A 22,142-nucleotide genomic window follows, 5' to 3' on the forward strand; every position below is an offset into this window, starting at 1 on the left:
GATCAAACATCTATGGAAAGAAAGAAGTACATCAAGAGGAATGTTATAATGACCAATAATCCGTACAGCTGAGATGGATGAAAGTGATTGTAGCAAAATTAAGATGTAAGCTCGGGTGTGAAATATCGTCCTCAGGGGATTGGGGGATATGGCACGCAATATGCAATCACAATAAACTAGGCACTAGCATAAGGAAATCAACAAGAAGCTAAGCAAACTACAAGTTTAAGGAAATGATAAGACTAACACATATACACAAAGATAAACACAAAATAAAGAGATAGGACTCAAGCTAGGGAGCATTATCATCTAGATGCTTTAACAACCTAAGGGATTAGGGAGAACAAGTACCAAGGAATCAAGCGGGAATGCACGTAGGTATCCTAGTCTATGAACCATTCTCGTGATTAATAAAAAAGGATTAGGACAAGGAAATGCCCCACTTTCGTGGTGAATCAATTCCAAGTCTATCAAGCACACAAAGCATCTAAAGCCCCCAATTTCCCCTATTTTCGTAGGAAGAAATCGGGTCTATGCAAGGGGTGGCTTGGATTCATCACTCAACTCTCATTGAGGCAAGGAATCCTCCAAAAACAAGCTAATGAATGTGTACATCAAACATTAACAAGATATAAATACAAAACCTTCACAAACAAATGAACCCTAGGTTGGAGTTCTTCCCCTTTTTTGCAATAATCACAAATCAAGCATCAAGATAGAAAATACAACCCTAACTCAAGTCCATAAACTAACTACTCATGATTAAATAGCATAAAGAACACAAAAACACAAGTAATAAGCATAAATCTTGCAAAATAAAGAGATAAAAGGAAGGAACACTTCTCTAAAGAAATTGGATGGTAGAATCTCGAAATGTTGGAATCCAAGTGTTGAATCCTTGATTACAAGCTTGAAATATGTTAAGAAACCTAAATCTAAACCTAATCTAACACTACAATATGAAAGGAAGTGAAAGAGAGAAGCTAGGGCTCAACCATGGGTCAAAACCGAGCTAAAATGAGTGAAAAACGGGATTTATAAAGTTGCAGAGGGCTGGCCACGGGCGTGGCTTCACCCGTGGCTAGAAATGCAGTTTACACTGCCCAGTGGCCACGGGTGTGGCCACGGGCGTGGCCAGACCCGTGGCCACAAGGCAGCTGCAGTGTGCACTGCCTGTGCACTAAATCTGTCTTCTAGGTCATTTTCACCCTCTAAACGTTTGAATTAGCTTTTGGTGCTTGAATAAAAGTTTTAGCCCTTCAAGTTATCTTTCCAATGACATAAGAATAATGTCAATTGGACATTTGTAACTCGAGATATGATCAAAATACTATGACGTCGACGTGCAGGTCGGGAATTGCAATGCATTGATCTTTTGCTTCTCTTTTGCTTTGGTTTGCTCAAATGACCAAGACCATTCAAAGAACCACCCTTAGGCTTCCTTGGAAGTGTTTTGTCCATCTCCATAGCTTCTCCTTGGCTCCCATGGATTCCTAATGCATCCAAAATGCTCCATTTGACTCCAATGTCCACCAAAATGCCTGAAAATACCCATCTTTGTTTCCAAACAAAACTCCTTGCAAAATAACACAATTTAATCATAATCTCATGAAATTTGGAGTGATCTCTAAGCAAAATGTCTTAGTGAAAGGGGGAAAAATATGGACACATAAGCACTTATCAGAAAGCTTGATGTATAAACCGCAAGGTCTCAGATTCGAAACTCACTCCCTACAATTTTATAAAGAAGCCTTAAATCAAGTTCCAAGAGATGAAGTAGGAGCTGAGGTTTGAAAAGAAGTTTCGAAATTAATTCAAGTAATTCGAAACTAAGAAGGAGATTAGAGCTAAATCAATTAAATAATAGAACTTAGAGGTTTCGTGAAGTTGGAGTAGAGGTTTCGAAATTAGAGATGAAGTTCCAAAGCTATATATAGTAAGAGAAATCAATTCAAGTGAAGTTGGAGTAGAGGTTTCGAAATTGACTTAGAGGTTTCGTGAAGTTGGAGTAGAGGTTTCGAAATTGGAGATGAAGTTCCAAAGCTATATATAGTAAGAGAAATCAATTCAAGTGAAGTTGGAGTAGAGGTTTCGAAATTGGAGATGAAGTTCCAAAGCTATATATAGTAAGAGAAATCAATTCAAGTGAAGTTGGAGTAGAGGTTTCGAAATTGGAGATGAAGTTCCAAAGCTATATATAGTAAGAGAAATCAATTCAAGTGACGTTGGAGTAGAGGTTTCGAAATCAATTAAATAATAGAACTTGTAGACAGAGTAAGTGTAATCAATTAAATAATAGAACTTGGAGACAAGGTAAGTGTTCCAAAGCTATAAATAGTAAGAGCTGAAGTTGGAGATGAAGTTCCAAAGCTAAAAGCTATATATAGTAAGAGCTGAAGTTGAAGTTGGAGATGAAGTTCCAAAGCTATATATAGTAAGAGCTTAAGTTGGAGATGAAGTTTCAATCAAAGATTGAATTCTCACCATCAAATGAGACCCAGATCAAGAGATCTCATTGGCCGAAACACTTCATCAGTAGCCATATAGAGAAAATAAAATACACAGAAGATGAAAGTCCCAGATGGCGCATGATCTACATCGGAATTATTTTAAAGCCCTTCACGTGAAGATAAGATCTGCATCAGAAATATTTTAAGTCTCTTCACATGGACCAAGAGCTAAGCAATGGCCAAAATATCAGAGATATTATTTTTAATATGATCTTCTGAGAAAGCTACAGATCTTCTGCAAAAGGCTACAAGATTTCAAATCTGAGATTTGGAATTCAAATTTGAGATCTACAATTCAAATTTGAGATTGTCTTTTTCCAACGGACAACTTCTCAAGACCAGCTATAAAAGGATGAAGAATGAAGCAGATCAACTAACTTTCCACAGAACTTCTAATGAACCAAAAACGTGAGATCATACGAATCCAATCTGCTTGAAAAAGCTTACAAGTTATAAAATATTCAAGTGAGAAAAACACTCAGAGTGCTCAAAGAGAAAATATTCAAGAGTGTTTAATTCTTCATCATTGAGAGACTTGCTGCATATTGAAGATCCATTCAAGAAGTCTCAAAGTTGGAAAGTCAGTGAAACTTGTTTTCCTACAAACAAGTGAATCAACAGTGTTGGAGAACACTGGACGTGATTAGTGCGGGCTTTGTGATCAAACCACTAGATTACGGGATACGTCGAAGACGGGGGGAAAGTAGCACGGAGTTGTGAAATCCTGGATTGTCACACGGAGATGTGAGATCCGAAATAGCAGTGTTGGAGGCACCAGATCACGGGATACGTCGACCGGATCGTGGAAGACGGGGGGAAAGTAGCACGGAGCTGTGAAATCCTGGAAAGTAGCACGGAGCTGTGAAATCCGAAGCAGCAGTGTTGGAGGCACTGGGCGTGATTAGTGTGGGCTTAGTGATTAAAGCACTAGATCACGGAAATTCATTGTATCTAGGAACCAAGAAGTGGTGCATATAGTGAATTGCTCTTGGATGATAAGAGCAAGTGGAGTAGGAGGATTACATCACCTCGCGAACCACTATAAATTGCATTGTGTCATTTACTGCTTTATTTACTTACTGCTTATCACGTGGATACACTTGACACATCAATCACACACGCTTACTTTGTTATTCCGCTGCGTACAAAACTCTAACAATCTAGTTAAGAGTTTTGATATCTCTGTTGCCTTAGCAATTGTTGCATTCGCGAAAAGTTTAAAAGTCTATTCACCCCCCCCCCCCCTCTAGACTTTTACCACACCCCTTTGGGACCAACAATTGGTATCAGAGCGGGTTGTCTATTTGGGTCAATTTGTTTCAAAGCAAGTTACCTATTTGGGTCAACCTTGTTTCTGACTGCTAGACAGATCCATTTTACCAGTGTGTGATTGGCCTGTATTATTCTTTTCCCACGTGAAAATGAATAAAGATTTGGCACAGAATTTATTATTCTCACTTGATAAATTTGATGATTGGAAAGTTCGTATGCAGGTTCATTTATCGGCCTTACACGATGAAATGTGGGAAGTCATTTCTAATGGATCGATAGAAATATTGAAAGTCAACACGACATTTCTTCTATCATCCGATGCTCAACCATATGTACCAAAGCCGAAACCAGAATGGTCATCAGACGATAGAAAAAGAAATAATCTTGACAACATTGCTAAAGATATTCTTTTCAAAACCGTTGATGATATGATATTTCCAAAAATTTGAAAATGCACAACCGCGAAAGAAATTTGGGATACTCTCATCAAGATCGGTGAAGGCGATGAACAAGAAAAAGACAACAAGCTCACGATAGCCATGAAGAAGTTCGAAGATTTCAAAATGCTATCAAGTGAAAACATTGTTGATATGGAAGCAAGAATGATTAAAATTCTTGGAGAGATTAATGATCTTGGCAAAGAAATTAGCCAAAAAGAAATTAGTCTCAAGATTCTACGTGGCTTACCATCCTCATGGGACATGAAGGTTACGGTTATGCGAGATCACCGAGATCTAAGAACGTTGTCAACCGACAAATTGTTTAGTGATCTTAAAGCATATGAGTTCGAAATGAAGACCAAAAATGATGAAGATTATGAAGTTCGAAATCCAGCTCTAATGGCCGAACAACCGTCAACCTCCAGGTCAGTAGATAATATTGATTTTATGACTGATGAACAGTTTGCTCTCTTTATTAAAAAGTTCAGGAAATTCATGCGAAAAGGAGACAACAAATATTCATCACGAAGAAATCAAAATTTCTCTCGTGGAAACCAAAATGCCGCATGGAAGCCGAATGAAGAAAAAGTTGATGAAATGAACGATCTATGCTACAATTGCCACAAACCCGAACATTTTAAAATAAATTGTCCGCATCCGATCGTTAGTAAATATCAAGGCAAAAACGTTGAATCTACTCCAAATAAATTCGATAACAAAGATCGAAGATTCAAACGTGACAAAAGAAAGGCGCTAGTTAGCAATGAGCCAAATGAAGATGATGAGTCCGACGAATCGTCATTAAGCGATGAAAGCTCAAGTTCAGAAAATGATAGAGCGCTAGTATGCAAATTAAATGAGTTGAGTATAAGTGAAGATTGTCTAATGGCTCTTGGAGCAGAGGAAGAAGAGGTAACATCAAATTCTTTTACTTCAGTTAGTTCTTCCTTTTCTCGTGAATCTATTGGCAATCTAATGCGAGATTGACAAGAGATCTTGGCCACTCATTCTCAACTCAAGGAGCGCAACAATATTCTAATTCTTGAAAAAGAAGAGATGAATAAAAAATTGCATGATGCTTTACTTGAAGTGAGTAACTTGAAGAGTAAAAATATTTGCCTTCAAGAAGAGTGTAAAGCTAGAGAGGTTAGAGAACATAATCTAAGAGCTACCATTGCTACGTTTACTAATTCGTCAAAAATAATGGATAAAATGGTAAACATGCAAAAAGCCATCAGGAGATAGAACCGGAATTGGTTATGACTCCACATGTTCTCAAACCCCTCCAAAACTGACTAATCTTACTGCTACTTTAAATAATAAAGTGGAAGTGGTAAAATTTGTGAAAAGTCAGGATAGCACAATGAAACGAGGACTTAGCTATCAACCAAATGCAAAAATGAATACTGCTAGGCCGAACCACGTTAATTACACGGCTAAGCATTCAAAATTCATTAAGTACAAAAGATATGCCAATGAGTTAAGTGCAAAGAGATTTCATAGAAAAGAGAGAAGCTTTTCTAGAAATAATAAAGCTGGGAGATTTTATCCCACTCAAAAGGATTGGTTGTACAAACCTTGTTTTAATGCCTTTTATAGACCAAAACAACAATCCTCTTCCCAGGTGCCAAAGTATAAAAATAATTTTCAAAATCGGGCACCAAAAGTATTTTCCAGAATTAATTATGATTATCAAGTCTCAAATGGTTACAAACCACGTTATCTTAATTCAATAAGATCTAAGTGGGTTTGGCTACCAAAAATCACTAACAACAAAGGACCCAAGCTAGAATGGGTACCTAAAAATAATTAATCTTTTTTGTAGGATATTTGGTACATCGATAGTGGCTGCTCCCGCCACATGACGAGAAATAAATCTTATCTAGTGAATTTGAAGAAAATCGATGGACCAAAAGTGATTTTTGGAGGAAATCAAAATTATGGAATTACCAAAGGAGTTGGTACGATTGAAAGAAATGGAATAAAAATTGAAGATGTATCGTACGTAGAAGGATTGAAATTCAACTTGCTGAGTACTAGTCAATTTTGTGATAAAGGCTATCTTGTGGAATTTTTCAAAGATAAGTGCCTAATAAAAAATGAGACAACAAAGGAAGTAGTACTCACTGGAGCAAGGAAGAAAATTATGTACGTTGTTGATTGGAGCACAAGCAAAGAGTCTGTATGCTTAATGGCCAGAAATTCAAATGATGCAAACTGGGAATGGCATAGGAAGCTCAACCATCTAAACTTCCAGACAATCAATCAACTTGCAAAGAAAAATCTTGTTGAAGGTTTACCAAATATTGTCTTCAAGAAAGACCAAGTGTGCGACGCATGCCAACGTGGAAAACAAATTAAATCGTCGTTCAAATCAAAGACGCAAGAGTCAACGTCGAGACCGCTAAGCTTACTACACATGGACTTGTTTGGACCGGTCGATCCAATAAGTGTAAGTGGTAAGAAATATACACTCGTTGTTGTTGATGATTTTTCCAGGTATACTTGGACCGTGTTCATCAAGAAGAAAAGCGAAGTTGAGCAAGTGCTACCAAAGCTGTTGAAGCAACTACAAAATGAGAAGGATATGAAAATATCAAAAATCCAAACCGATCGAGGAACCGAGTTCGTGAATAGCATGATTCAATCATTTTGCGATGTACAAGGAATTTCTCATCAATTATCTGCCGCAAGAACGCCGCAACAAAATGGCATAGCCGAAAGAAGAAACCGGACGCTTAAAGAAGCCGCACGAGTGATGATTAGTGCATCCGGTCTCCCGAAAAGATATTGGGCGGAAGCTATCAACACTGCTTGCTACACACAAAATAGAAGCATCATTCACAAGCAGTACAAGAAGACGCCATATGAATTATACAAAGGGAGAAAACCAAATATTAATTATTTTCATATTTTTGGATGTAAATGTTTTATTCATATTAATGATAAATTGCATCTAAAAGCTTTTGATGAGCGTGCAGATGAAGGAATTTTTCTAGGATATTCGACTACCAGCAAAACATTCAGAATATTAAACAAAAGAACAATGGTGGTTGAAGATTCCATACACGTGGTGTTTGATGAAAAATCACACGTCAAAAATAATGCAATGGACGTGGAAGACATGCAAAATGGTAACATGTGTCAAATTGATTTTGGTGATACTAATGATACGTGTGAAGATGTTTTGCAGGGTTTAGATGAGCTGGAAACCAATTCTCTAGAAAATCTCATCTCTCATCCAGAAAGTGCAAGTGGCACAATTAATTATAATATTAATAGAGATGAGGTTGGAGATCCAATTGGAGATCCAATTAGAGATGAGGTTGGAGATCCAGTTGGATAACCAATTAGAGATGATGTTGAAGATCAAGTTGCAGATCATGGAATTAATGCTGAAATTTGAACAGATCACTCCAGTTCTCAACCACCGAACCCATCCAGTATCATGCACCCATTTGAACCAGATTTAAGATGGCTCAAAAATCACCATCCAGAATTAATTATTGGAAATGTACGCGATGGTGTAAAGACAAGATCCTCAACCATGGAAGCATTGTTCACGTGTTATTTATCTCAAATCGAACCAAAGGAAGTGGACGAAGCATTAAACGATCCGAGTTGGATTGACGCCTTGCAAGAGGAGCTTGATCAATTCAAAAGGAATGACGTTTGGGAACTTGTTCCAAGACCATGTGATCATAATGTTGTAGGAACAAAATGGGTCTTCCGAAACAAAGCCAACGAAGACGGCGTAATTGTTAGGAATAAAGCAAGGCTTGTTGCAAAGGGATATTCGCAAGAAGAAGGAATAGATTTTGATGAAACCTTTGCACACGTAGCAAGACTTGAAGCAATAAGAATTTTCCTAGCTTATGGCGCACACAAGGACTTCACCGTCTACCAAATGGACGTCAAGAGCGCATTCTTGAACGGATTACTCGAAGAAGAAGTTTATGTCGAACAACCCCCAGGTTTTGAGTTTTCAAAGCTTATGCAGAAAAGATTTGAAATGAGCATGATGGGTGAACTAAATTACTTCTTGGGCTTACAAGTTAAACAAATGAAAGAAGGAATTTTCATCAATCAAGCCAAGTACACCCGCGACTTGATCAAGAAGTTTGGCCTTGATGGAAAATCATCGATCAAAATTCCTATGAGTACATTATTGAGGCTAGACAAGGACGAAAATGGAAAAGATGTCGATCAACCGAAATATAGAGGAATGATTGGTTCACTACTATACCTCACTGCAAGCCGGCCAGACATATCTTATGCCGTAGGAGTGTGTGTGAGATTCCAAGCAAATCCAAAAGAAAGCCACCTCACCGCAAATCAAGTTATTTTTTGTTTCTAAATTTTGTTTTTGGGAAGAAGTTACAAATTTAATTATTTACCAAAATTTGTGTGGTTTATATATGTATTACCGTTTGTGCGTGTATATATATAAATATATAAATATATAAATGTGATTGTTTCCTAATTATTTTTGGTAACTAAATCCCAAAAGACATTTGATACCACCAAAGTGTTTAAATTATCATTTATCGTGTGGTTGTTATTGTTTTTAAAGAAAATTCAATTTCTGAAAGATGGAGATATTTTATCTGATTTTATTTTGTGAGAGAACTAACCTCCTCCTAAACCGATTCTCCAACCTAATCTCCTCTCAAATCTCCTTTCACATCTCCAAACTCTCCTCAAATCAATTCTAAAATCTCCACTCTGAAATTCAAATCTCCACCTGTCCACTCAAAATTAATTCCCAAACCTTCTCCTATTTATTTTACCGCATAATTACCTCTTGAGAAGCGTTACACGTCGAATCTTTTCCCATCCACCATCCTCTTCATCCAATGAGAAGCTGTGTCTCTAGCCAAAAGCCATAAGTAGGGCGCATCGGTTACAATAAACCCTAGAGCCCACTAAGTTCATCTAGCACCTTCTTCTCGCTATAAATTAAGAAGAAAGTCGAAGAACCAAACCTGTGAAGAAGAAGTCTTTCGTGTGTTTATTTTGCAGGTGAAATAATGAGGTCCAAGAACAAGGATGGAGAAAACGTGCGAAGAAGAACATCCAAACGTGTGTGGAAACGAGTGAGACAACAAAAGCTGAGAGCAATTCGGGATGCTCATGGAGGACATTTGATTGGAGACACCATGGATGATCCTATCGTGCTGCTCTCGGAAGATGAAGAGTTTGGAAGACCAGTAATGAAGCATGACAAGAAGAATACCTTCGACCCGTTCAAGATGTTGGAAAATCCAGTTCCCATCTCACCGCCAAGGGAACCGGGTTTTGTGTATGAAGATGAGCCACCCTTTCAAAACTATGTGCAGTGGTCCAAGGAGATGTCTATGATCAGTTGTTGAACATGCCGGATCCTGACTACATGTTCTATCTAAACAATTTGGTGGATGAAGCGCTACACCCGCAGGAACATGCTCCTTTACCGCCTCTCCCGGAACAAGTTCTTCCACCGCCTCCACCACCGGCACCAGTGAATCCCAACATCAGACCTCCAGTGGACTACACAAGGTTCTTTGCCGCAACATACTCCTCGGCAAGCTCAAACTATGAAGATGGAAAGCATCTTTGTGAGTGCCAATTCAGTGATGGCTCTGGACCCGGCTACTGTCCATCTCCTCCACGAAGTGACTCTGATGCAAGCTTAGGGACGACCTTCTCCTCTAACAAGAACTAAGGAAAAATGTTGTTGTGGAAAAATATGTAGTTCTTGTGAAACTCCCTAAGAAGGAGTCCTAAATAAAAAATCTCGTTTTATCTCTCTCTATCTCTCAATTATATAACTTGGACAATCTTCAAAAACATGTACAACAAGGATTTAAACAATCTGCTAGAGATGATGTTGACGTGGTCAGAGAACAAATAAGAGAAGATGTTGGAGATGAGATTAGAGAAGAGATTGGAGAACTAGTAAGAGAAGAAGTTTTGAATGAGAATAGAGAATTAATTGGGGGGGGGGGGGGGGGGGGGGGAACAATTAATTGAAGTGGCAGTACAAAATGTCTCTGTCAAAGTTACTACAAACTTCCAATCCCCACTAGAAGACAGACCTTTGTCTGAGCAGCCTATTCTCTCAAATCCAAGTTTCTCTCAAGATATTGACAATTATCAAGGAGAAGAGGAAGTCAATACAGAAGGAGAAAATCCTGAAAAAGAAGCCAGTTGTCAAGAAAATACCACCATGGCCGAATCATTTGAAGGAAGAAGCTTACAACTTGTGGAAACTCCAGTTCTAGCAGATTCAAGAAGGAAGTTTCTCAGATCCCTACATACTCTAAACTGGACAACACACCACCGGCCTGAAGAAGATGAAGATGATATTCTGACAACTTTGTTTGCCAAAGTATCCGAATCTGGAGATACAATTTGCCACAAGATCGGAACTACTTTGAAGGATCAAGGACATATGGCGATGCAAGAATTTGACTATACAAGGTCAAATTTAATGCAAATCTTTGAAAAGCATATATCTCTGGAGTTCAAGATCGACAGAACAGAAAGCCGTTTGAAGGCTGACATCACTGCCAGTTTGGTTGAAGTGATCAAAAATCTGAGGAAAAAAGGAGGAAGCCGAGAAGATCAACTATGAACGCCATATAAGGCAACTGAATGCCATACAAGATCAAGAACGAAGAATAAATCAACTTGAAATTGAGCTATCCTCTATGACTCAGAAGTTGGAAAACTTGCAGAATACTTCTGACGTAGCCAGTGAAGGAATCAAGATTGTGAAAGCCAACCAAGACCGAGATACCCGAGTTCTTAATTTCCTTGCTGATAAAGCCAAAAGGGGGGAAGAATATCTCAGTCATATGGCAGCTCAACAACAAGAATACTTTTTTGGCCAACCACAAGCTACACCACCAAGTGGCTGAGGCCGAGGCCGTGGACGTCAAACATCTCCAAGTGGTTTGGGTTTTGCTCAATTTTCTAACTATGGTTTAGGTGCAGGTTCATCTAAAGGAAAGGCTGATGATTGGTTCAATTGCTCCAAAACCGATATACCATCTATCGTATGGACCAAAGAAAACGCACCTACCATGATCAAGAAGCAATCCCCAGGTGAAGTAGCTCACTGGGTGAATGAAAAGAATAAGGAAGAACAGAGAAAGAGAAAGAAGATGGATATGTGGTTTGATTGGCAAAAACTCACCGGAACCACAGGAAATTCTCTTGGCCACGGTAGAAGCTTCAATGAATGCATTGAATGGATCGAAACTGGAGTTCTATCGGGAACAACTCTGAAAGAAACATATGAAAATTACCTCGCCGGACAAGTCAACAAAGAATTCTTCTGTGAACATATCAAGAATGATGTGTACAAGATGAGAGAACACATCAAAGATGTCCTGAAAAACGGAAGAAGTGATAAGAGGCAAAAGAAGTAATCTGATCTTATTTTTCGAAACTTTTTGTAAATCTACTGTTTCGAAATTATCAAGTATTTTCCCTTATTATGATCGTACAAGTTATGTTAATTTCCTAAAGTGGTCTATATTTGCTTTTGATATCTTAACATGTAATTAGTATGTGAATTAAAAGACAAGCATATAAAATGCATAACAAAAGGAAAAATGACTAGAATTAAAAATGCAATATGCGTATTAGGAACTTGTCTAAAATTAATTCACAAGTCAATTTATTTTTCCTATAACATACTTGTTAAACTCATCATGACTTTGTCAAATAAAATTGAGCAAAAATATTTTTCGAAAAGACTTAAAGCCAATGACTGAGTATAGGATTTTGGCATTATCAAAAGGGGGGAAATTGTTAGGAATATATTGTAATAGTTTTTGATATGCCAAATTGTATTTTAGAATCCCCAATTTTATTTGTTAAGTCTAGGCGTGTCATAGACCATGAAAGGAAAATTAACAAATATGAAGAAAGGGAAAAATACGAAGAAGAGGATGTATGCATATGATATGTATACTAAAATAAGCCCACACGCCCAACTCAAAGAAGAAGTCATACTAATGAATCTCATACGAAGAAACGAGAAGCAAACCAAAATTCATGAAGTTATCTTAAAGATCAAGCATTTATGGAAAGAAAGAAGTACATCAAGAGGAATGCTATAATGACCAATAATTTGTACAGCTGAGATGGATGAAAGCTTGATGTATAAATTGCAAGGTCTTAGGTTCAAAACTTACTCCTTACAATTTTATAAAGAAGCCTTAAATCAAGAAGGAGATGAAGTAGGAGCTGATAGTAGGAGCCGATGTTTCAAAAGAGGTATGAAGTAGGAGAAGAGGTATGAAGGAGGATGAAGTAGGAGCTCATGTTTCAAAAGAGGAAAGAGGTAGGTATGAAGGAGGATGAAGTAGGAGCTCATGTTTCAAAAGAGGAAAGAGGTAAGTTTTGAACCTAAGACAAGGTAAGAGGTAAGTTTCAAGTGAAGTTCGAGTAGAAATCAATTAAATAATAAAGAAGCCTTAAATCAAGAAGTTAAAGAAGCCTTAAATAATAAAGAATCAAGAAGTTAAGGTAAGACGTAAGTTTCAAGTGCTTTAAATCAAGAAGTTAAAGAAGCCTTAAATAATAAAGAGTTAAAGAAGCCTATAATAGAACTTGGAGACAAGGTAAGACGTAAGTTTCAAGTGAAGTTCGAGTAGAAATCAATTAAATAATAGAACTTGGAGGAGGTAAGTTTCAAGTGAAGTTCGAGTAGAAATCAATTAAATAATAAAGAAGCCTTAAATCAAGAAGTTAAAGAAGCTTTAAATCAAGTTCTAGTTAAAGAGATGAAGTAGGAGAGTTCCAAGAGATGAATTTAAAGAGATGAAGTAGGAGAGTTCCAAGAGATGAAGTAGGAGCTGAAGTTAAAGAAGCCTTAAATCAAGTTCCAAGCGAGTTCCAAGAGATGAAGTAGGAGCTGAAGTTAAAGAGATGAAGTAGGAGAGTTCCAAGAGATGAAGTAGGAGCTGAAGTTAAAGAAGCCTGCGAGTTCCAAGAGATGAAGTAGGAGCTGAAGTTAAAGAGATGAAGTAGGAGAGTTCCAAGAGATGAAGTAGGAGCTTAGTGCCTATTCATATCTCAATTAGAAGCTCTTAGATGGGGCCGTTTCATCTTTGACATAGAAGATATGAATTACCCTATTACCTAACCTATTCAAAATCTCCCCTATTCGAAATCATGCGAGCAACCAGTACTAAGAGCCATTCCCGTATATATAGTCATTCGAAGGTTTCTTTTATTACTATTAGTTTGAATACTAATACTTCTTTCTTTTTATTAAATAAAAAGAAAGAAGTATATTTTATTTTGGACTCTATTGGTCTATTTGATTCTTACAAAATACCAGAGGAAATAGAACGCTTAGGAAAGCATATAATGAAATTATGGGATAAGTTCTTCCAAAAGAAAAGGAATGATCTATTTTTTTTAACAGATCTAACAAAAAATTGAACAAACAATTCATTAAATATAATGAATTCAAACAAAAAGAAGCCTTAAATCAAATTCCAAGAGATGAAGTAGGAGCTGAGAGATGAAGTATGAAGTAGAGATGAAGTAGGAGCTGAAGTTAAAGAAGCCTTAAATCAAGTTCCAAGAGAGTTCCAAGAGATGAAGTAGGAGCTGAAGTTAAAGAGATGAAGTAGGAGAGTTCCAAAAGATGAAGTAGGAGCTGAAGTTATAGAAGCCTTAAATCAAGTTCCAAGAGATGAAGTAGGAGCTGAGAGATGAAGTATGAAGTAGGAGCTGAGGTTTGAAAAGAAGTCAAAATGAAGTAGGAGTATGAAGTAGGAGCTGAGGTTTGAAAAGAAATCAAGAAGTAGGAGCTGATGTTTCAAAAGAGGTTTCAAAATCAATTAAATAATAGAACTTCGAAACTAAGAAGGAGATGAAGTAGGAGCTGAAGTTAAAGAAGCCTTAAATCAAGTTCCAAGAGATGAAGTAGGAGCTGAGAGATGAAGTAGGAGTATGAAGTAGGAGCCGAGGTTTGAAAAGAAATCAAGATGAAGTAGGAGCTGATGTTTTAAAAGAGGTTTTGAAATCAATTAAATAATAGAACTTCGAAACTAAGAAGGAGATGAAGTAGGAGCTGAAGTTAAAGAAGCCTTAAATCAAGTTCCAAGAGATGAGTTGGAGCTGAGAGATTTGAAAAGAAGTCAAGATGTAGTAGGAGCTGAGGTTTGAAAAGAAGTCAAGATGAAGTAGGAGCTGATGTTTCAAAAGAGGTTTCGAAATCAATTAAATAATAGAACTTCGAAACTAAGAAGGAGATAAAGTAGGAGCTGATGTTTCAAAAGATGTTTCGAAATCAATTAAATAATAGAACTTGGAGACAAGGTAAGAGCTGAAGTTAGAGATGCATAAATAATAGAACTTCGAAACTAAGAAGAGATGAAGTAGGAGCTGAAGTTAAAGAAGCCTTAAATCAAGTTCCAAGAGATGAAGTAGGAGCTGAGGTTTGAAAAGAAGTCAAGATGAAGTAGGAGCTGATGTTTCAAAAGAGGTTTCGAAATCAATTAAATAATAGAACTTCGAAACTAAGAAGGAGATGAAGTAGGAGCTGATGTTTCAAAAGATGTTTCGAAATCAATTAAATAATAGAATTTGGAGACAAGGTAAGAGCTGAAGTTAGAGATGCACTTTACAAGGTCTTAAGTATGAGATGAAGTTAGAGATGCAGTATGAGATGAAGTTAGAGATGCACTTTACAAGTCAAAGTTAGAGATGCAGTTCCAAAGCTATAAATAGTAAGAGCTGAAGTTGGAGATGGAGTTCCAAAGCTATATATAGTAAGAGCTGAAGTTGGAGATGAAGTTTCAATCAAAGATTGAATTCTCACCATCAAATGAGACCCAGATCAAGAGATCTCATTAGCCGAAACACTTCATCAGTAGCCATATAGAGAGAATAAAATACACAGAAGATGAAAGTCCCAGAAGGCGCATGACCTACATCAGAATTATTTTAAAGCCCTTCATGTGAAGATAAGATCTACATCAGAAATATTTTAAGTCTCTTCACATGGACCAAGAGCTAAGCAACGGCCAAAATATCAGAGATATTATTTTTAATATGATCTTCTGAGAAAGCTACAGATCTTCTGCAAAAGGCTACAAGATTTCAAATATGAGATTTGGAATTCAAATTTGAGATCTACAATTCATATTTGAGATTGTCTTTTTCCAACGTACAACTTCTCAAGACCAGCTATAAAAGGATGAAGAATGAACCAAATCAACTAACTTTCCACAGAACTTCCAACGAACCAAAAACGTGAGATCATACGAATCTAATATGCTTGAAAAAGCTTACAAGTGAGAAAATATTCAAGTGAGAAAAACACTCAGAGTGCTCAAAGAGAAAATATTCAAGAGTGTTTAATTCTTCATCATTGAGAGACTTGCTGCATATTGAAGATCCATTCAAGAAGTCTCAAAGTTGGAAAGTCAGTGAAGCTTGTTTTTCTACAAACAAGTGAATCAACAGTGTTGGAGAACACTGGACGTGATTAGTGCGGGCTTTGTGATCAAAGCACTAGATCAGGCGATACGTCGAAGACGGGGGGAAAGTAGCACGGAGTTGTGAAATCCTGGATTGTCACACGGAGCTGTGAGATCCGAAACAGCAGTGTTGGAGAACACTGGGCGTGATTGGTGTGGGCTTGGTGATCAAAGCACCAGATCACAGGATACGTCGACCGGATCGTGGAAGACGGGGGGAAAGTATCACAGAGCTGTGAAATCCTGGAAAGTAGCACGGAGCTGTGAAATCCGAAGCAGCAGTGTTAGAGGCACTAGGCGTGATTAGTGTGGGCTTAGTGATCAAAGCACTTGATCACGGAAATTCATTGTATCTAGGAACCAAGAAGTGGTGGATATAGTGAATTGCTCTTGGATGATAAGAGCAAGTGGAGTAGGAGGATTACATCACCTCGCGAACCACTATAAATTGCCTTGAGTCATTTACTGCTTTATTTACTTACTGCTTATCATGTGGATACACTTGACACATCCACCACAGACGCTTACTTTGTTATTCCGCTGCGTACAAGACTCTAACAATCTAGTTAAGAGTTTTGATATCTCTGTTGCCTTAGCAATTGTTGCATTCGCGAAAAGTTTAAAAGTCTATTCACCCCCCCCCCCCCCTTTAGACTTTTACCACACCCCTTTGGGACCAACACAATCTGGTTTTAAACCAGAGTTTAATGCCACGAATGAATGCTATTTACACCACCAACTCCTATATAAGTTTATTGTAGAGCATCAGATTTTTATAAGGAAAATCGTCTTTTCTCTCTCGAAACTCTGCTCTTACTCCTTTCTTAGCCAACGTTATGTTCATCTCATGCTCTAGTTCGCCGGGTTCCATTGTTTGAGTGCTCAAACTTGGAATCGTAGTACGTTTTATCCTGAGAAACCCAGACCGTAACGCTCCTAGCATCTTTGGGAGACGGCAAATAAGGTTTTAAGGAAATAGTGTTTTGCTCGACTCGTACTAACCACCAACCCAGAAATCTTTTCGTTCTTGTTCTTGTTATTTTTCCTAGAAATATTATTTTCATAGTAATATTTCGCAACTGCAAATCTAGGTAGAACATTTGCATATATTGTCATTAATGCATTTTGTACCAATTCAATGGATAGAAGTTATAACATATATAATGGTACCTAATACAAAAATTTGTTTACCCACATGAACTCCAGAACAGTGGTAAAATATTTTGTTAAGGAGATTCACTCCATTGACAATCTAGCAAATTTATTCATTAAGTCCCTACGTATGAAAAATATATCCATAAAAACTGATATGCGTAGGTTAGGGAGATTTTTGTCTTCAAGGGGGGGGGGGGGGGGGGCGGGGGGCAACAAAATTTGAGTACAAAAGTATAATTGATTTATTGGTCCATAATAAATGTTATAAATCCTACTCTTGTAAATCCCGAAGATTGAACCCTAAAGGTTCACGGTTGTACTCTTTTTTCCTTAATTAAGTTTTTTCACATAGGGTTTTCTTTGTAAGGTTTTTAATGAGACAACTAGTGCAACATATGATTTCACAAATATCATGTACATTTTTCCTTAGCTAGGTTTTTTTTCCCACGTGATTTTGTTAGTGAAGTTTTTAACAATGCATGAATATATTTAAATAAATACCCATATATTTTTTCAAAAAAATTTAAATAAACATACGACATCAGTTTTAGTAAAAACCGACATCGTATGTTGAATTTAAAAATTTATATGACGTCGATTTGTACAAAAAACCGACATCGTATGGTAATTTATATTTTGTTCATTTTATTCAACATAACTATTATTGTAGAAAATAATAATATATTTACTTACAATTTTTTCTGCAACCAATCTAGTTGCTTCGGTGTGAAAATTTCCCGACTTATCCATTCTTGTTCTCTTCCACTTTTCGAATCTACTTGGAGGAATTGGAGGAGTCAATGTATACGATGGATCTGAATCTACAAGTTCTTGTTGTTCTTTCATCTTCTCTTCCATTATAATCTTCTCCAACCTTTGATAGCCTCCACGAGCTAAAACATGTGTATGAACATTCTTAGCTTGTATGCCTTGATGTTTTTTTCTTATTGCCTATATAAAAACAAAATATTAATTAGTTATATAATTAATATATTTGAATTAATAATTGATATAATAATAATAATAATGATACCTCATATTCTAGACATGTATGATGCTGAACAAACTCATTCCAGGTCTCTTGGTCAAGGTACGAGTATTTATCACATAGTTTTATGTGACAAAGTACCGTATATATACTGGTTGACCAATTTTGTTTTAAAATCTTTCCATCGTTCACCCACATATTTCATCCAATGGCGCTTCATTTCGGTTGTGTTGGGAATATTATAAGTACTCTACAAAACAAGATTATTTATTAGTAAGAAATGCCATTATATTTAACTTCTTTTTTTTTTTTTGTACAAATCTAAATCTCAAAAAAAAAAAAAAAAGTTACCAGAATATCTTGCCAAATAAGCTCCTTAGTCTCTACTGGGACCTTAAGCCATGACTCTATTGTGATACGAACTCTGACTCGTCCCAATAATGCAACATAACTTTTAAATGCAGTGCTGCTTGACATGACAGGATTCAATCCATCAAATTCAACTATCTGCTTCCTCGAAGTAGCAGACTCTAGAATGACTTTTTTCATATGAGTTACACCCATCATCTTAGCAGTAGTATGAGTACCTTGGGTAGTACTATCATCATTTGATGAATCCATATGCCTGTTTACAAAGAAAAATTATTAGTGAATGAAAATAAATAGAAGTATTACAATAAGAAAACTAAAAAAACACAATAAGTACTTAATTAAAGCATTGCAAATAATAATCAATGCTCCCATAACCCTTCATGATTATCATCCTGTGATGAATACACTTCATCTATCTCAATATCTACAATAACCGGCAATAAGCTTGAAGAAAATGGTGGTATTTCCTCAATATCAAAACTAACATCTTCATTCCTATCTCTAGTAATTTGTCTCTTTCCATGAAGAACAACTGACCATTTTTTATCACAAGGATCACTAACATTAAATAATTGTTTTGCTTGGGATGCCATTATGATTTGCTCATTTTTGTGAGCTTCCCGATTAAGATCTACAAGTGTAAATCCAAGCTCATCAACTTTTACACCATGTTTATTATCTACCCATCTACATTGGAACACCGACACCCTAAACTTAACATAATCAACCTCCCATTTTTCTTCAATCACACCATAATATGACAACTTTGTAATCACAAGATTTTTATCTTTTGAACTACTGAAATGCATTGAATTTGCAACCAAAGAAACTCTACTATTTTGCATAGTGCTCATTTCATCTTAAGCTTTTGTGTAAAAAGAAAACCCATTAATGTCATATCCATTATAACATATGACTTCCATACCAGGACCATGAGTTAACCATCGTACAGTTTCAGAAACATTATTATCTCTAAAAGCTTTATTCTTGAACCAACCAATAAAAGCACGATTATGTTCACTCACAATGTACATGTATGTCCTTCTAGGATTTTGTTCCCTAATCAATGCCTTGTGTTCATCTAAATATGGTTCGACTTCACTTGTATTATGCAAGATGTACAAGTGTGCTTGCTCAAAATCTTCATGAGGCATAGTATGCATTTTGATTCCTCGAGTACCCTTCTCAGCAATTCTTCGTTCATGTCGATATTTACAGAACGCAGTAATCTCCTCAGCAATATAGCTTTCAATAATAGATGCTTCCTACCTATATCGGTTCCTCACATAACCTTTTAATACTTTCATGTACCGTTCAAATAGATACATCTACCTCAAATAAGCTAGACCACACTGTCTGATCTCTCTCACCAAATGTACAAGCAAATGAACCATGATATCAAAACACGAAGGTGGAAAGTGCATCTCTAGCTGACACAATGTAACAATAATGTCATTTTGCAATTCATCTAATTTGTCTAGATCAATAACTTTCCGGCAAATTGCATTGAAAAATAAACAAAGTCTTATGATGGTATATCTCAACTTTTTAGGCAATATGCCTCTAACAGCCACCGGCAATAGTTGTTGTATTAAGGCATGCCAATCATGAGACTTCAACCCCACCAACTTTAAATCATGCATATTAATAAGTCTTCTGATATTTGATGAATACCATTGTGGTACCTTCACTCCACGTAAACACTCACAAAAAACTTATGTTCTCCTTTCTTGATAAAGTATGAGCAGCTGGAGGCAAATATGTCTTCTTTTCCTCGCGACGTGGAGCTAATATAGGTCGTATACACATTTCAACCAAATAAAATCTAGCATTGAGTTCTGATAAGTGCCAAAGACACACATCTTTTAGGGTTTTGAAGAGGGCATAATATATCCATTTGATATCCTTTGTGCATGATTTATGGTTGTTTATGTCTGTAATTGCTAATGTGCCGCAAAACACCACTCTACTTTGTATTTTTATGATTTATGAAGGTTTTAAGCTTGAAATGGAGGCGTATGGACATGAAACGAGCATCACAAGGAAAGGACAAAACCAGAGCCGTGCTGGGACCAGCCACGCGCGTGGGACCCTGTGTGGAAACGAGACAAAAAGATCCACGCAGAGGCCCACGTGGATGGGAGTGTGTGTGGAAGCAGAACAGAAAGATCCACGCACCTTCTCCACGTGCGTGGGTGGAGGCGAAACCAGGATTAAGTAACCGATCCTCGCGCGTGGATAGTAATGTGGGAAGGCAGCACGACGTCTCCAAAGTGCAATTAGCGAAAGAGTTTAGGAGTTCTCTTTTGGCATATTAGAAACACTTTCTCTCACTAGATTTTTAGGGTTCTAGTCTCTCATAGCTTGAAGATCTTGGAGAAGAAGATTGACAACCATCCCTTTAAGATTCATTGTAGAAGAAGCCTTTGATTTACATTCTAGTTGGTACAATATATTGCTTTCATACTTTAATTCCTAGTTCTTACTTTGATTGCTATTTCAATTCATATGCAATGTTATTTCATCTAGCTATGTGTGGCTAGGTTTAGATAGGATTAGGGTTGTGAATCTTAATCATGATGCTAATGTGAGATACAATTCTTAATTAGGTTTAGATATTGCAATTGTATGAGTTGATGTTGCAAATATTTATGAGTTGTGTTGCCTTTGAATGCTTTGTATGCTTCTTGTGGAGTCCGGCCAACTCCTCGATTTGATCTAAGCAAGGGATTGCTAGATCACTTGGAGACCTCTTTCTTTGGCATTTCCTAGTTCAAAATGCAGGAGGATGAAACTAGGAATGAAGTGTAGGCAAGGTATTCATAGAATTGACTCTTAGGAACTTAGTTACCTAAAGGTGCTCTAAGCCTAGAGGAATCTTAGTAAACTGACAAGTGAATGGACCTAGCATGTCTTCACACAACTCTACTCTTGCAATATCCTAGCTTATGTTAACGATCCTATATTCATCATGAGGAAGATGAGAAATCCTATCCTAGCTCTTTACATTTGATTTCATTTAGTGCTTTTTATTGTTTGTTTGACTTCTTCTACATGCTACAAATCGACTCAATCATGTACATAATCGTGGTGGGGTACATTATTGACAATAGGCCTCTCTCGACTCAATGCATTTCGACTCTTCCAATTTGTCATCCCTAGAGAACAATAAAGCTCGGGGTTCATCCCAAATATTCTTTCGATGTGTGGTTTGTCAAAATGGCGCTATTGCCGGGGATGGCAAACAGTAGTAGTTAGAAGTTTGAATTGATTTAGGTTTATTACCTTGATACTATTGTTTTGTTTTGTTACACAATTGTTTGCACCTACCCTGTAACACTCCGTGTTACGGCCTTCAATCCCGAATTAATTACTTAATTAATTCTGTTAATAATAATTAAAAAGGATTTAATTTGGTTAGGATTCCCTTTAATTAATTAATGTGGTCCACCATGGATCGTGGACCCTTGCCTAAACTAGAGTCTTAAGCCTATTCGGAATTAAGAGAGTGGACCTTCCACTATTCGGATTCTAATTAGCAATCCCAGACCTATTAGGAATAAAGATAGTAGGCCTTTATTACTCAGATTCTAATTAGGGATCCTAGGGCTATAGACCTGTTAGGAATAGAATGTAGGTCCTTACTATTCAGACTCTTATTAGGATTCCTAACTCTATAAATAGGGGATTATAAAGCAATTAGAACCCTTACCGCCCATAGTTATATTACACGAAATTATTCCCGGGAGATTCCCCCACCACCAAGCCTAGGGAGATCAAACGGATGGAAATCTTAGAGAAGAACCTTAATAGCCAAGGGAGGATTAATTAAGGCTAAGAGGTAACCCATGTCTCAACAAAACCTATTTTCCTCACTATATCTTATTCATTGGCTCCTTTGATATATGATTCTGTG

At 36.9% G+C, this 22,142-nt stretch overlaps 1 long non-coding RNA gene across 1 annotated transcript; it reads right to left on the reverse strand.

Moving 5' to 3' along the window:
- Positions 1 to 17,736: 17,736 nt before the first annotated feature.
- On the reverse strand, positions 17,737 to 18,418 carry LOC109155383. Its single transcript, XR_002049906.1, has 3 exons — positions 18,206 to 18,418; positions 17,900 to 18,104; positions 17,737 to 17,817 (listed from the first exon to the last, which is right to left on the reverse strand). It is a non-coding gene; the product is annotated as an uncharacterized LOC109155383 (long non-coding RNA).
- Between the last annotated feature and the right edge of the window lie 3,724 nt (positions 18,419 to 22,142).

The sequence above is a fragment of the Ipomoea nil genome, unplaced genomic scaffold, assembly GCF_001879475.1.
Source record: "Ipomoea nil cultivar Tokyo-kokei standard unplaced genomic scaffold, Asagao_1.1 scaffold0276, whole genome shotgun sequence".
In the NCBI taxonomy this organism is placed as follows: Eukaryota; Viridiplantae; Streptophyta; class Magnoliopsida; order Solanales; family Convolvulaceae; genus Ipomoea; species Ipomoea nil.